We start from the raw sequence: 15,051 nt of genomic DNA, 5'->3' as shown, positions 1-15,051 counted from the left end.
CAGAGTAAAAGCCTGAAACAATACCTACAGACTGGCCACATGTAGAGGAAGCCATAGAGATTGTAAACTGGGTCCTAAGTCTTTGTATGGTGGATAGGCTTTCAATGGAAAAACAGCCTTTCAAAACAATAGTACTTCCTGGTGGATTTTCCTCAGGTTTTCGCCTGCCCTATCAGTTCTGTTATACTCACAGACATTATGTTAACAGTTTTGGAAACTTTAGAGTGTTTTCTATCCAGATCTACTACCTATATCCATATCCTAGCTTCTGGGCCTAAGTAGCAGGCAGTTTAATTTGGGCACGCTTTTCTTCCAAAATTCTGACTGCTGCCCCTACCCTAGTGAAGTTTAAGGACTTGCTCACATCGGTTACCAAGAGCGTCATCACACAGTCATCCAGAACAGCTGGTGCGCTCATGCATGATTCAGTGTTGCTTGTTAGGCTCGCGTTACTGGGCAACTTGCGCCTGGCTTTCCCTTTGTCTCTGGCAGGGTTCTCTAGACTGTCTCTGTCTGGGTTCTCTAGACTGTCTCTGGCTGGGTTACCTAGACTGTGTCTGGCTGGGTTACCTAGACTGTCTCTGGCTGGGTTACACTAGACTGTCTCTGGCTGGATTACCTAGAATGTCTCTGGCTGGGTTAACTAGACTATCTGTGGCTCGGTTCTCTAGACTGTCTCTGGCTGGGTTCGCTAGACTGTCTGTGGCTGGGTTCTCTAAACTGTCTCTGGCTGGTTCTCTAGACTGTCTGTGGCTGGGTTCTCTAGACTGTCTGTGGTTGAGTTACCTAGACTGTCTCTGGCTGGGTTACCTAGACTGTCTCTGGCTGGGTTACCTAGACTTTCTGTGGCTGGATTCTCTAGACTGTCGCTGTCTGGGTTACCTAGACTATCTCTGGCTGGGTTACCTAGACTGTCTGTGGCTGGGTTCTCTAGACTGTCTGTGGCTGGGTTACATATACTGTCTCTGGCTGGGTTACCTAGACTGTCTCTGGCTGGGTTACCTAGACTGTCTCTGTCTGGGTTCTCTAGACTGTCTCTGGCTGGGTTACCTAGACTGTGTCTGGCTGGGTTACCTAGACTGTCTCTGGCTGGGTTACCTAGACTGTCTCTGGCTGGATTACCTAGAATGTCTCTGGCTGGGTTAACTAGACTGTCTGTGGCTGGGTTCTCTAGACTGTCTGTGGCTGTGTTCCCTAGACTGTGTCTGGCTGAGTTCTCTAGACTGTCTCTGGCTGGGTTCTCTAGACTGTCTGTGGCTGGGTTCTCTAGACTGTCTGTGGCTGTGTTCCCTAGACTGTCTGTGGCTCGGTTCTCTAGACTGTCTCTGGCTGGGTTTGCTAGACTGTCTGTGGCTGGGTTCTCTAGACTGTCTGTGGCTGTGTTCCCTAGACTGTCTGTGGCTGAATTCACTAGACTGTCTGTGGCTGAGTTCACTAGAATGTCTGTGGCTGAGTTCACTAGACTGTCTGTGGCTGTGTTCCCTAGACTGTCTGTGGCTGAGTTCACTAGACTGTCTGTGGCTGGGTTCTCTAGACTGTCTGTGGCTGGGTTCAGTAGACTGTCTCTGACTGGGTTCTCTAGACTGTCTGTGGCTGGGTTCTCTAGACTGTCTGTGGTTGAGTTACCTAGACTGTCTCTGGCTGGGTTACCTAGACTGTCTCTGGCTGGGTTACCTAGACGTTCTGTGGCTGGATTCTCTAGACTGTCTCTGGCTGGGTTACCTAGACTACCTCTGGCTGGGTTACCTAGACTGTCTGTGGCTGGGTTCTCTAGACTGTCTGTGGCTGGGTTACCTATACTGTCTCTGGCTGGGTTACCTAGACTGTCTCTGGCTGGGTTACCTAGACTGTCTCTGTCTGGGTTCTCTAGACTGTCTCTGGCTGGGTTACCTAGACTGTGTCTGTCTGGGTTACCTAGACTGTCTCTGGCTGGGTTACCTAGACTGTCTCTGGCTGGATTACCTAGAATGTCTGTGGCTGGGTTCTCTAGACTGTCTGTGGCTGGGTTACCTATACTGTCTCTGGCTGGGTTACCTAGACTGTCTCTGGCTGGGTTACCTAGACTGTCTCTGTCTGGGTTCTCTAGACTGTCTCTGGCTGGGTTACCTAGACTGTGTCTGTCTGGGTTACCTAGACTGTCTCTGGCTGGGTTACCTAGACTGTCTCTGGCTGGATTACCTAGAATGTCTCTGGCTGGGTTAACTAGACTGTCTGTGGCTGGGTTCTCTAGACTGTCTGTGGCTGTGTTCCCTAGACTGTCTGTGGCTGAGTTCACTAGACTGTCTGTGGCTGAGTTCACTAGACTGTCTGTGGCTGAGTTCACTAGACTGTCTGTGGCTGTGTTCCCTAGACTGTCTGTGGCTGAGTTCACTAGACTGTCTGTGGCTGGGTTCTCTAGACTGTCTGTGGCTGGGTTCTGTAGACTTTCTGTGGCTGAGTTCACTAGACTGTCTGTGGCTGGGTTCTCTAGACTGTCTGTGCCATGGTTCTCTAGACTGTCTGTGGCTGGGTTACCTAGAATGTCTGTGACTGGGTTATCTGGACTGTATGTGTGTGAATGTACCGCAAAGCTCTGAGAGTCCATCGGCATTACAAAGGATTACAAAATTCAAAGTTAATTGTAAGGGAATAAGCTATGTGTATGGAAATAAGGCCTTTAATAAGAGGATATATCACCCACGTATACACACTTTGTTCACTGTCAACCTACAGTACAAGCATATTTTGACTTTTCAGTGTCATCTCATAGGTTTAGCCGACTTTTTGGCTTTAAGATGATGATTGGTTCAGGGAGCTAGTAACAAACGATTTGAGGAGGAAGAATCGGATGTAGTCGAAGAACCAAATTAATTGAAAGCATCCACAGAGGATGAAGTTGATTTGAACTGCACTAAATTGGTCTGATGCCTTATGAGTAGTGTTTATCCTCAGTCTGCTTGCAGGAAGGAGATGTGGAAATGAGCTGCCCCCTGGACTCCTTGGGTCCTCTCCAGCCATGGCGAGCCGATTAAGCATCGCCTCATATGACCTCAGACTTTTCCCATTTAGGGCTGTGAGCTGAGCAGAACTTGATTGCTCTACATAGAGGGAGACACTGCGGCTGTGACGCATTATTGTGTGTGTGTGTGTGTGTGTGTGTGTGTGTGTGTGTGTGTGTGTGTGTGTGTGTGTGTGTGTGTGTGTGTGTGTGTGTGTGTGTGTGTGTGTGTGTGGAGGGGTGTGTGTGTGTGACTGAGTGCATGTCTATATGTGTGTTCTCCTGTGCAGATGACTGAAGGTATCTGACCATTCTGCAACAAAACTCAATTGAAATGATCTTGTCTTTCCAAACACATTATTTAAGTAGTGCTGTCTCATTGATCTAGAAGGTGCCATTGATGTATATTTACTGATCTCCAGAGTGGAATCCTGTGCTGACAGTACAGTACGTGTTTGTGGAAGATACAGGATGGCTTTAGACTAAGGCAACAGCATGATGCTCCAGGGACTTACTGACTGGATTTCAACTACTGTTCTTCCAAAGCCAAATATTTTCCTTATTGTGGAGTTGTATCTGTCCTTGCGCCTTTACAGGCACATCAGCGTTTCACAGAGAATTGATGTAATGGCCACTGAAGACCCAGTCAATAGTTTAGCTAACTGTGTCTAAAAACAGCTCCATGTGCATGTAGAGATCTAAGTAGCCTACTCTCCAGAGGGCCTGGAATTGTTTGGCTCCATTAGTGCCCAAGGTTAGGTTCTCAGAGAAAGCAGTCATCATCACAACATTTTTTTTCAATGTAGCACTTGTGGACCGTGAACCCCCCCCACAAATGTTCTGGTGTGTTTGGAAGTTGGAATGTACGTTCACACACACACACCCACACGAACTGGGATCAAAGGTAATACTGGGGAGCATCTGGCAGACATTATCTCTAAACATCTGACAAAACACTCCATTGAGAGGGTCACTTGGTTTCAATTCCCATTTCCAATGTTGTATTATTAACAGTAATTATGTAATACTAATAATATAATAGTTATAATAGTAATAATATAATAGTTTTAATATAATAGGTATAAAATAATGGGTAAAATATAATAATATAATAGTATTAATATACTAGTAATAATATAATTGTTTTAATATAATACTTATAATATAATAGGTATAATATAATAATAGTAATACTATAATAGTTATAATACAATAGATATTAAGTAATAGTAATAATATCACAATGATTATATCGTAATGTAATAGTAACAATGTATTAGTTATAAGATAATAGTTATAACATAATAGATATAATAAAATATGTATACTATCATAGTTATAATATATTAGATATAATATGATAGTAATAATATAGTAGTTATAATATAATAGGTCTAATCTAATAGTAATAATATTACAGTGATTATGTCATAATATAAAATTAATAATATAATAGTTATTATATAATAGGTATAATGTAATAGTTGTAGGTATAATATAGGTATAATGTAATAGGTATAATGTAATAGTTGTAGGTATAATGTAATAGGTATAATGTAATAGTTGTAGGTATAATATAGGTATAATGTAATAGGTATAATGTAATAGTTGTAGGTATAATATAATAGGTATAATGTAATAGTTGTAGGTATAATATAGGTATAATGTAATAGGTATAATGTAATAGTTGTAGGTATAATATAGGTATAATGTAATAGGTATAATGTAATAGTTGTAGGTATAATATAGGTATAATGTAATAGGTATAATGTAATAGTTGTAGGTATAATATAGGTATAATGTAATAGTTGTAGGTATAATATAGGTATAATGTAATAGGTATAATGTAATAGTTGTACGTATAATATAGGTATAATGTAATAGGTATAATGTAATAATAATAATGTAGTTATAATATAATAATGTAGTTATGTAATTATAGTTATGTAACAGTAATAATATAATAGTAATAATATAATAGTAATAGTAATAATATATTAGTGTTAATATAAAAATATAATGTTATAATAGTAATAATTCAATAGTATTACTATAATAGTTATAATATAATAATAATGTAATAGTAATACTATAATAGTAATAATATAATAATAATGTAATAGTAATACTATAATAGTAATAATATAATAATAATAATGTAATAGTAATAATATAATAGTAATAATATAATAGTAATAATATAATAGTTATAATAGTTATAATATAATAATAATGTAATAGTAATAATCTAATAATGTAATAGTCATCTAATAATGTAATAGTAATAATATAATAATAATGTAATAGTAATACTTTAATAGTAATTATATAATTCTATAATATTTATAGCATACTAGTAATAACATAATGGTAATAATATAATGGTAATATTATAATATTAAATAATAATTTAACAGTATTAATGTAATAGTAAAAATATTATAGTAATAATTTTATAATATAATAGTAATAATATAATAGTTATGATATAGTTGTAATGATATAATAGTAGTAATATAATAGTTGTACTATAATGTTAATAATAAATAGTAATAATATAAAAGTTTTAATATAATAGTAATAATATAATAGTTATAGTAATAATATAATAGTTATAATAGTTACGATATAGTTGTAATATAATGTTAATAATAAATTTTAATAATTATAATTTAATAGTCATAATTGAAGTCTTAATTTAATAGTAATTATATGCTAGTCATAATATAATAGTAATACAATAATGCAATAGTGATAATTTAATAGTAATAATAGTAATAATAATAATATAATATCATAGTAATACTATACTAGTAATAATGTAATAATAATGTAATAATATAATAGTAATAATATTAATAATATAGTTGTCATAATATAAATGTAATAATTTAATCGTAATAATAGTAATAATATTATATTAATAATGTAATAGTGATAATTTAATAGTAATAATATAATCATAATAATAATTAGATATTTTATAATATAATAGTAATACTATAATAGTATTAGTAGTTATACTTTAATAGTAATACTATAAAAATATAATAGTAATAATATAGTAGCACGATCTCTCACACACACACACACACACACACACACACACACACACACACACACACACACACACACACACACACACACACACACACACACACACACACACACCCACATAGTTTGAGGCAGACAGGGCTGGGCAGGGCTGGGTAATTAGGCAGAAAAAGGTTTCAGGGATGCAGACAGGTCCCCTGACAAATGTGTGTGAGATCATACAGCAAAGCAATTTTCTCCTGGAGCCAAGAAAACACACACACGCGTTCGCACACACACACACACACATGCTCAAATTAAGAGCCCCAATAGACAGAAATATTAGTACTCTTCACACACGCTTGCTCCCTTGCGCACATGCAAGTATGCATACGCATGCACACACACACACACACACACACACACACACACACACACACACACACCCCCCACACACACACACACACACACACACACACACACACACACACACACACACACACACACACACACACACACACACACACACACACACACACACACACACACACACACCGACTTTGTATCTGCACAATGTAGTCCTGTTCATGTACACAATATACAGTGTACTGACATTTCCTTACAAAGATTTTAACTACAGATTTCTTCTGTTTGAGCTCCACTGAAGACTCCATCTTACCTAGCGATCTCCTACATTTACATCGCTTAGGAAACACTGGCTTTACTGTGAAACAACTGAACAGAGAACAGAACCACAGAGAACAAACATACTGCTTCTCTCTTCCAATGTGACAAGACAAACATTGACACAGCTTGATATACTACATTGAATACACCTTGATAAACCCTGATACACCCTGATACACCCTGATACACCTTGATAATCATTGATAGACCCTGATACACATTGATACACCCTGATACACCCTGATAAACCCTGATACACCCTGATACACCTTGATAATCATTGATAGACCCTGATACACATTGATACACCCTGATACACCCTGATACACATTGATACATCCTGATAAACCCTGATACACCCTGATCCACATTGATGCACCCTGATACACATTGATAAACCCTGATACACCCTGATAATCCATGATGCACCCTGATACACCCTGATACACCCTGATACACATTGATACACATTGATGCACCCTGATACACATTGATAAACCCTGATACACCCTGATAATCCATGATGCACCCTGATACACCCTTACACATCTTGATAAACTCCGATTTACCCTGATTGACCATGATACACCTTCATAGACCCTTAAACAACGTAATTATTATTGATACACCTTGATAAACCCTGATACAATTTGACAATCCCTGAAACACCCTGATATACCTTGATAAACCCTGATACACCTTGATAATCTTTGATACACCCTGATACACCTTGACAATACTTGATACACCCTGATACACCCTGATATACCTTGATAAACCCTGAAACACCCTGATACACCTTGATAAACCCTGATATACCCTGATACACCCAGAAACACCCTTTTACACAATGATAAACCCTGATATACCAATGAAACACCCTGATACACCTTGATAAACCCTGACATACCCTGATACACCTTGATAAACCCTGACATACCCTGATACACCTTGATAAACTCTGATACACATTGATAATCATTGATAGACCCTGATACACATTGATAAACTCTGATACACCTTGATACACCCTGATACACATGTATACACTCTGATTAACCCTGATCATCATTAAGACATCACCATCATCATCATCATCAATATATCAACATGATCATTATCATAATTAAGACATCGTGAAGACATCAACATTATCCTCATCATCATTAAGCTATCATCATCGTCATCAATACATTATCATCAGCAGCATCAATACATCAACATAATCATTACAATCAAGACATCAGCATTATCATCATCATCAAACCCTCAACATTATCATCATCATAATTAAGACATCAACATGATCATCATCAGCAACATTATCATCATAAATACATCAACATCATCATCAACAACATTATCATCGTCATCATCATCATCATCAAGACACCAACAGTATCATCATATCATCATCGTCATCATCATCAAGACATCAACATTATCATCATATCATCATCATCATGACATCAACATTATCATCATCATCATCAAGACATCAACATTATCATCATCATCATCATCATCATCTTTGTACAACTCTATGCTGCTCAGTCCACTCAGAGTTAATAATGATGATAGCAGTCTATTGTAAGCTATAAAGTAAGTGCTGAAGACTGTTCAGGCTGTCGTTCTCCCTCCTGAATGTATATCTGAAGTGTCTTCTTTTTAGAACAGGCCAGAGGTCAGATTCCAAACAGAGATAGAACATCTAATGCCGTTGCAGCTTTTTACAACAGTTGCGTCAATGTTTGTCTTGTCACATTGGAAGAGAGAAGCAGTATGTTTGTTCTCTGTGGTTCTGTTCTCTGTTCAGTTGTTTCACAGTAAAGCCAGTGTTTCCTAAGCGATGTAAATGTAGGAGATCGCTAGGTAAGATGGAGTCTTCAGTGGAGCTCTAACAGAAGAAATCTGTAGTTAAAATCTTAGTAAGGAAATGTCAGTACACTGTATATTGTGTACATGAACAGGACTACATTGTGCAGATACAAAGTCGGTGTGTGTGTGTGTGTGTGTGTGTGTGTGTGTGTGTGTGTGTGTGTGTGTGTGTGTGTGTGTGTGTGCGTGCGCGTGCAATCTCATTGGTACCCTGTTCCAGATCAGATACTATTGAGCACCTCTCACTTTCCAGCCAGGTCACCCTTGAAACAAGTCAGTATTCAACGTCCATCCATGTCTCAAGACGTCGGGAAAGGATGTGGAAACTGGCCACTAGGGGAAACAGTGAGCGCCGTTACCTTCAAGTAGAATATGCCTCTGATTCCAAAGATTGCTAGTTGGAATCTAGTGATAACGTTTTTTTGAGATATATTGTTTTAACCCTATCCCAAACAACATTTTTAGTTAATATAAAACCTTTAGATTTTGGAGTAAGTTGACTGAAAACACATTCTCATTTACACCAAACAACCTGGCAAAAAGTTACAGGTGAGAGAAGAGGGGGGATGAATGAGCCAATTGTAAGCTGGGGATGATTAGGTGACCATGATGCTTTGAGGGCCATATTGGGAATTTAGTTAGTTATGATAAGTGCCATGGGATCTTTAGTGACCACAGAGATTCAGGGCACCTGTTTCACATCCCATCTGAAAGACAGCACCCTACACAAGGCAATGTCCCCAATCACTACCCTGGGGAATTAGGATCTTTTTTTTAGATCAGAGGATGGAGTGCCTCCTACTGGCCCTCCAACACCACTTCCAGCAGCATCTGATCTCCCATCCAGGGACTGATCACCTCTCTCTCTCTCTCTCTCTTTTTCCTTCTTCGTCTTTCCCCAATTCAGGGTGTGGTTTTTCTTTTCACAGTAACAGCTTGTGTCTATTCCCTAGTGTTAACTCTGATAGCTAGTAAAATGTCAGACATTGAACCTAGATACAACAGTAAAAGTGGCTAATTTTCATGGGTGGGTGAGAGGTGGAGGCTGTGTAGTGTGTGTGTTGAGTATGATTTGGTTGTTCCTTGTGTCTGTGCGAACATGCATTTGTGTGCTAGAGAGAAGGAAACTGAGGGAGAGCGAAGGGTGATGTCACTCAGTCAAACGCATACCGTGGTGTGTGCGGCTGCCCGTCTCCCCACACATACACCGACACACAGAGACTGTTGTGAGAGTTCACAGGACTTAAGAGCAGGAGCTTACTCAGAGTAGCTCAGACAGGCAGCTATTCACCACTAGTCCACAACAACAGCAGCAGCAGCTCTCACAATACAATTAGCCTCCTGAGCCAAGTGAACTCCCCCCCCCCCTATTCAGCTCCGCAATGCTGCACTCCGGGGGTTCCGCTTTGGGGTAGCACCTGGGCTTTTCTCAGATTCCTCTGGACCATACCAACTGCTGTTTTCACACAGGTAGGGGAGCTCCTTTCACGCTATCTGTTTTGTGCTTTTTGAATACCTTCTACTGTGTAAGCTCCAAACCCACTGAAAGTAAGATCCAAAACGTAAAAGTAATGTTGTTCTCAAGTGCTTTGCCATGTGTGTCTTCGCTATTAATACGGGTTATTCAGTGATGCTTTATTGAGCTGCAACCGTTGATTTACTATCCGATGCCTGTTATGGATTACATATGGATCTGTTGCCGGTTGTGTCACATTTGGATCTCTGAAGTGTCTTTGTAGGGTAGAGATGTGTAGTCTCTGTAGTGTCTTTGTAGGGTAGAAGATGTGTAGTCTCTGTAGTGTCTTTGTAGGGTAGAAGATGTGTAGTCTCTGTAGTGTCTTTGTAGGGTAGAAGATGTGTAGTCTCTGTAGTGTCTTTGTAGGGTAGAATATGTGTAGTCTCTGTAGTGTCTTTGTAGGGTAGAAGATGTGTAGTCTCTGTAGTGTCTTTGTAGGGTAGAAGATGTGTAGTCTCTGTAGTGTCTTTGTAGGGTAGAGATGTGTAGTCTCTGTAGTGTCTTTGTAGGGTAGAAGATGTGTAGTCTCTGAAGTGTCTTTGTAGGGTAGAAGATGTGTCATCTCTGTAGTGTCTTTGTAGGGTAGAAGATGTGTAGTCTCTGTAGTGTCTTTGTAGGGTAGAAGATGTGTAGTCTCTGTAGTGTCTTTGTAGGGTAGAAGATGTGTAGTCTCTGTAGTGTCTTTGTAGGGTAGAAGATGTGTAGTCTCTGAAGTGTCTTTGTAGGGTAGAAGATGTGTAGTCTCTGTAGTGTCTTTGTAGGGTAGAAGATGTGTCATCTCTGTAGTGTCTTTGTAGGGTAGAAGATGTGTAGTCTCTGTAGTGTCTTTGTAGGGTAGAAGATGTGTAGTCTCTGAAGTGTCTTTGTAGGGTAGAAGATGTGTAGTCTCTGAAGTATCTTTGTAGGGTAGAAGATGTGTCTTTGTAGGGTAGAAGATGTGTAGTCTCTGTAGTATCTTTGTAGGGTAGATGTGTCATCTCTGTAGTGTCTTTGTAGGGTAGAAGATGTGTAGTCTCTGTAGTGTCTTTGTAGGGTAGAAGATGTGTAGTCTCTGAAGTGTCTTTGTAGGGTAGAAGATGTGTAGTCTCTGAAGTATCTTTGTAGGGTAGATGTGTAGTCTCTGTAGTGTCTTTGTAGGGTAGAAGATGTGTAGTCTCTGAAGTATCTTTGTAGGGTAGAATATGTGTAGTCTCTGTAGTGTCTTTGTAGGGTAGAAGATGTGTAGTCTCTGAAGTGTCTTTGTAGGGTAGAAGATGTGTAGTCTCTGAAGTATCTTTGTAGGGTAGAAGATGTGTAGTCTCTGAAGTGTCTTTGTAGGGTAGAGAAGTGTCTTTGTAGGGTAGAAGTAAAGGAAGCTGGGTGGGGTTGTCCGGGGCGACGGAGGCCAGAGTAGACAATGACGGAAAGGCTCACTTTTCCCAAGCAATGTTGATATTTAAAGGAAATCCTGGACTGTAGACCTTTCCTGCAGTCAAATGACCTAGTGGCCTCATGAGTGGAATGTTATTCATATTTTTATATTTTCATAATTAATAAATAAATACACATTTAAATACTGCCGAAAATCCGGTGTTTTTGTGCTAAACAGTTTTGTTATATTTCGATCTTCTGTGATGTATATAAAGTGTAATAATGCTATGCAAACTCAAAATTGAATACATTTCAACTCTATATCGGACATGGTGCGTGTCTTCTTTTTCTATCCCCATAACCATGTGTGTGAGGTTGTTTCAAAGTAGATTTGTTTAAGACTACCATCAAACACTGTGTGAACCTGATTTAGCCCTCTGCAGTAAAAGGTTAAAGGAAGTCCTGGTCTGTGGGCTGCTAACGTAGCCCTTTCCACTCACAGACCCTGTCATCTCGTATACAGATTGAAAAAGGCAGAGTTTGTCACTGACAAGCGCCTAAATTGGAACGCAGTGGCTATACAGCAACAGGCTTTACACAATGTCAAAGCTCTGGCTCTGCACTTCACAGCTCTGAATGGATTTTGACTGGCAGCTAATCTGAATTTGGGCACTGCACGCACAAATTGGGCAACTTTTGCAAATGTTTTGTTGTCTGAGGTAAATGCTGTAAATCAAAAGGAGTCGATGTGTTGTGAAAGATGAGACGTTAAGGATTCAAATAAATATTACTTTGATCTCATACAAGCAAACCACACACCCATGAGTCAATGTTCACCTCACATTTCCAGATTTGAAAACGGTATCAACGCTTATTATCGCTATGTTTGATCCACAGTTACAAGAATGACATGAGTTTTTCTCCACGTTGTCCAGAACAGAATGAGCTCACATTTGTCCTATTGTGAAGAAGATTTGCCTTGCAACACGCACTTGAATGCACTTCATTCTATGCACACCAAAGTCACAATATGTTTGTCCGAAGTGCCCTCTGAAAACCTAACTCTGTAATATCCTATTATATAACTTAGCTAGTCATGTTGGCAATAGAATATACTTTCAAATGATAACCACCTGACCCAGATTTTGACTTATAATTGAATGTTTTTGGATTGCGTAAACAACAACAGTAATTGTGTGAGGGTGGGGACGCAGGGCTGTGTTCCAAACAAAAAAACTACAAGTGTGCTTGCTTCAGGTCCTCAATGGCAAAGCTAGGAGAGCTCAAAAAAGCACTTTACAGTAGAAAGCTTTATCCTTGAGTTATAAAAGTTCATTGACATTTCTTAGGAAACTGTGTACAGTTTGGAGAGGCGTGTTGCCACTTGGAGACACCAGTTAGACCTCTCAGTCAAAGCCTTGTAATAATTTGTTCTTATCTTGTAATTAGTCTGAAATGTCAAGGAGTATTCTTATTATGTTACTGAATGTAGCCAGACTATTTTTAGATTTCGTTATTGATAAATGCTGTGAAAAGTACAGTAACTGTAAAACGCATATAATATCAACAGTGCAATGTTTGGATTCAATCTTCTGTCAGTTAAACTGTTGTATCCTCACCTTTGGTCTGATCAGGTAACGCTGCAGAGAGGGCTGGGTCATCTTGCAGAGAGGGCTGGGTCATCTTGCAGAGAGGGCTGGGTACACTGCGGAGAGGGCTTGGTGACCCTGCAGAGAGGGCTGGGTACACTACAGAGAGGACTTGGTGACCCTGCAGAGAGGGCTTGGTGACCCTGCAGAGAGGGCTGGATAACTTTGCAGAGAGGGCTGGGTACACTGCAGAGAGGGCTTGGTGACCCTGCAGAGAGGGCTTGGTGACCCTGAAGAGAGGGCTGGGTGACCCTGCAGAGAGGGCTTGGTGACCCTGCAGAGAGGGCTTGGTGACCCTGCAGAGAGGGCTGGGTACACTGCAGAGAGGGCTGGGTACACTGCAGAGAGGGCTTGGTGACCCTGCAGAGAGGGCTGGGTACACTGCAGAGAGGGCTTGGTGACCCTGAAGAGAGGGCTGGGTACACTGCAGAGAGGGCTTGGTGACCCTGCAGAGAGGGCTGGGTAACCCTGCAGAGAGGGCTGGGTCAACCCACAGATAGATTCAAATGTCAAACAAGGGCATCGTGGACCTCATTAGGTGACCTTTGGCAGCTGGCAGGAAATGGCTCCAAAGGTCACAGGGTCAAAGATCATGTCACAGGAGTAGCTATAAGTTGCCCTTAACCACTGATTCAGGGTCAGCACGCACGCACGCACACACACACACACACAAACACGCTTAATCAGATGGCTATTTTATATACAGTATCTGATATACAGTATCTTTGATATACAGTATCTTTCATATATATATACAGTGTATTTTATATACAGTATCTTTGATATACAGTTTCTTTCATATATATAGTATATTTTAGATATACAGTATATGTTACAGACAGTATATTTTTGTCAATGCTCCCTTCATGCCCTCTGGTGGAGACTGTAATGCCGAAATGTGCTGCTTTTTAAGGTTATATTGTAATAAGAAGCATTCCTCATTCAACATCCGTTATCCTCCTCCAGGAGTGGCTAAATATATAAATGTGTATGGCACTGTGGTTATTGCGGTTTCCAACGTGAGCGTGAGCGGCAATTTAAAGGCCAGCTGCTAAGTGGTCGTTACAGGAAGAGCAGCTTGGCACTGGTGCTTTTAGGGGGTCATCATTCCCCTTGACATGACCCGACCACAAGGATGATGTGGGAATACTGTGTGTGTGTGTGTGTGTGTGTGTGTGTGTGTGCGCCTGCGTACGTGTGTATGTACGTGTGCATTCTTGTGCGTTTGTCCATTTTCACAATAATGAAAGGTGTAATTTATAATTGTAATAATTGGTGTAGTTGTGATTTATAATTGTCTGTCTTTTTCTGTCTGCTTTTGGTCTATGTGTAGTAAATGTTGTTCTTCTATTCCAAGAGGACAGGAAATGCCTTCAGGGCTTCCTTAGCGAGGCAGTTTGTCCACCATGGCGCGTGCGTTTGTGGGTGAATGTTTAAGTGTAGTTCTGTGCCAGGATGATGTACCAATAACAAATGACTTTGCTCTGAGCTCATTTTAGAAAATACACAAAAGTATGTGGACACCTGGTCGTCAAACATCTCATTCCAAAATCATGGGCATTAATATGGAGTTGGTCCTTCCCTTTGCTGCTATAACAACCTCCACTCTTCTGGGAAGGTATTCCACTAGATGTTGGAACATTGCTGTGGGGACTTGCTTCCATTCAGCCACAAGAGCATTAGTGAGGTCTGGCACTGATGTTGGGGCGATTAGGCCTGGCTCGCAGTCGATGCTCCAATTCATCCCAGAGGCGTTCGGTGGGATTGAGGTCAGGGCTCTGTGCAGGCCAGTCAAGTTCTTCCACACCGATCTCGACAAACCAATTCTGTATAGACCTTGCTTTGTGCATGCTGCATTCTCATGCTGAAATTGGAAAGACCTTCCCCCAAACTTTTGCAACAAAGTTGGAAGCACAAAATTGTCTAGAATGTCACTGTATGCTGTAGCTTTAAGATTTCCG

General features: G+C 40.2%; 1 protein-coding gene across 12 annotated transcripts in view; it reads left to right on the top strand.

The window, feature by feature from the left end:
- LOC110520604 (tensin-1) overlaps positions 1-15,051 on the top strand; it is a 325,072-nt gene that overhangs the window by 270,667 nt on the left and 39,354 nt on the right. Inside the window, exon 1 of one of the 12 annotated variants that reach the window (XM_090230430.1) lies at positions 9,728-10,045. The exons of the other annotated variants lie outside the window; for them this stretch is intronic. The gene's annotated coding sequence lies outside the window, so the exon portion shown is untranslated. Of the gene's footprint in view, positions 1-9,727; positions 10,046-15,051 lie in introns of those variants that run through there. 12 annotated transcript variants of the gene reach the window in all.

The sequence above is a fragment of the Oncorhynchus mykiss genome, chromosome 3 (genome assembly GCF_057628025.1).
Source record: "Oncorhynchus mykiss isolate SJ-2025 chromosome 3, ASM5762802v1, whole genome shotgun sequence".
NCBI lineage: Eukaryota > Metazoa > Chordata > Actinopteri > Salmoniformes > Salmonidae > Oncorhynchus > Oncorhynchus mykiss.
Note: the sequence above shows the minus strand (reverse complement) of the source record. Positions and strands in the feature narration are given on the sequence as shown.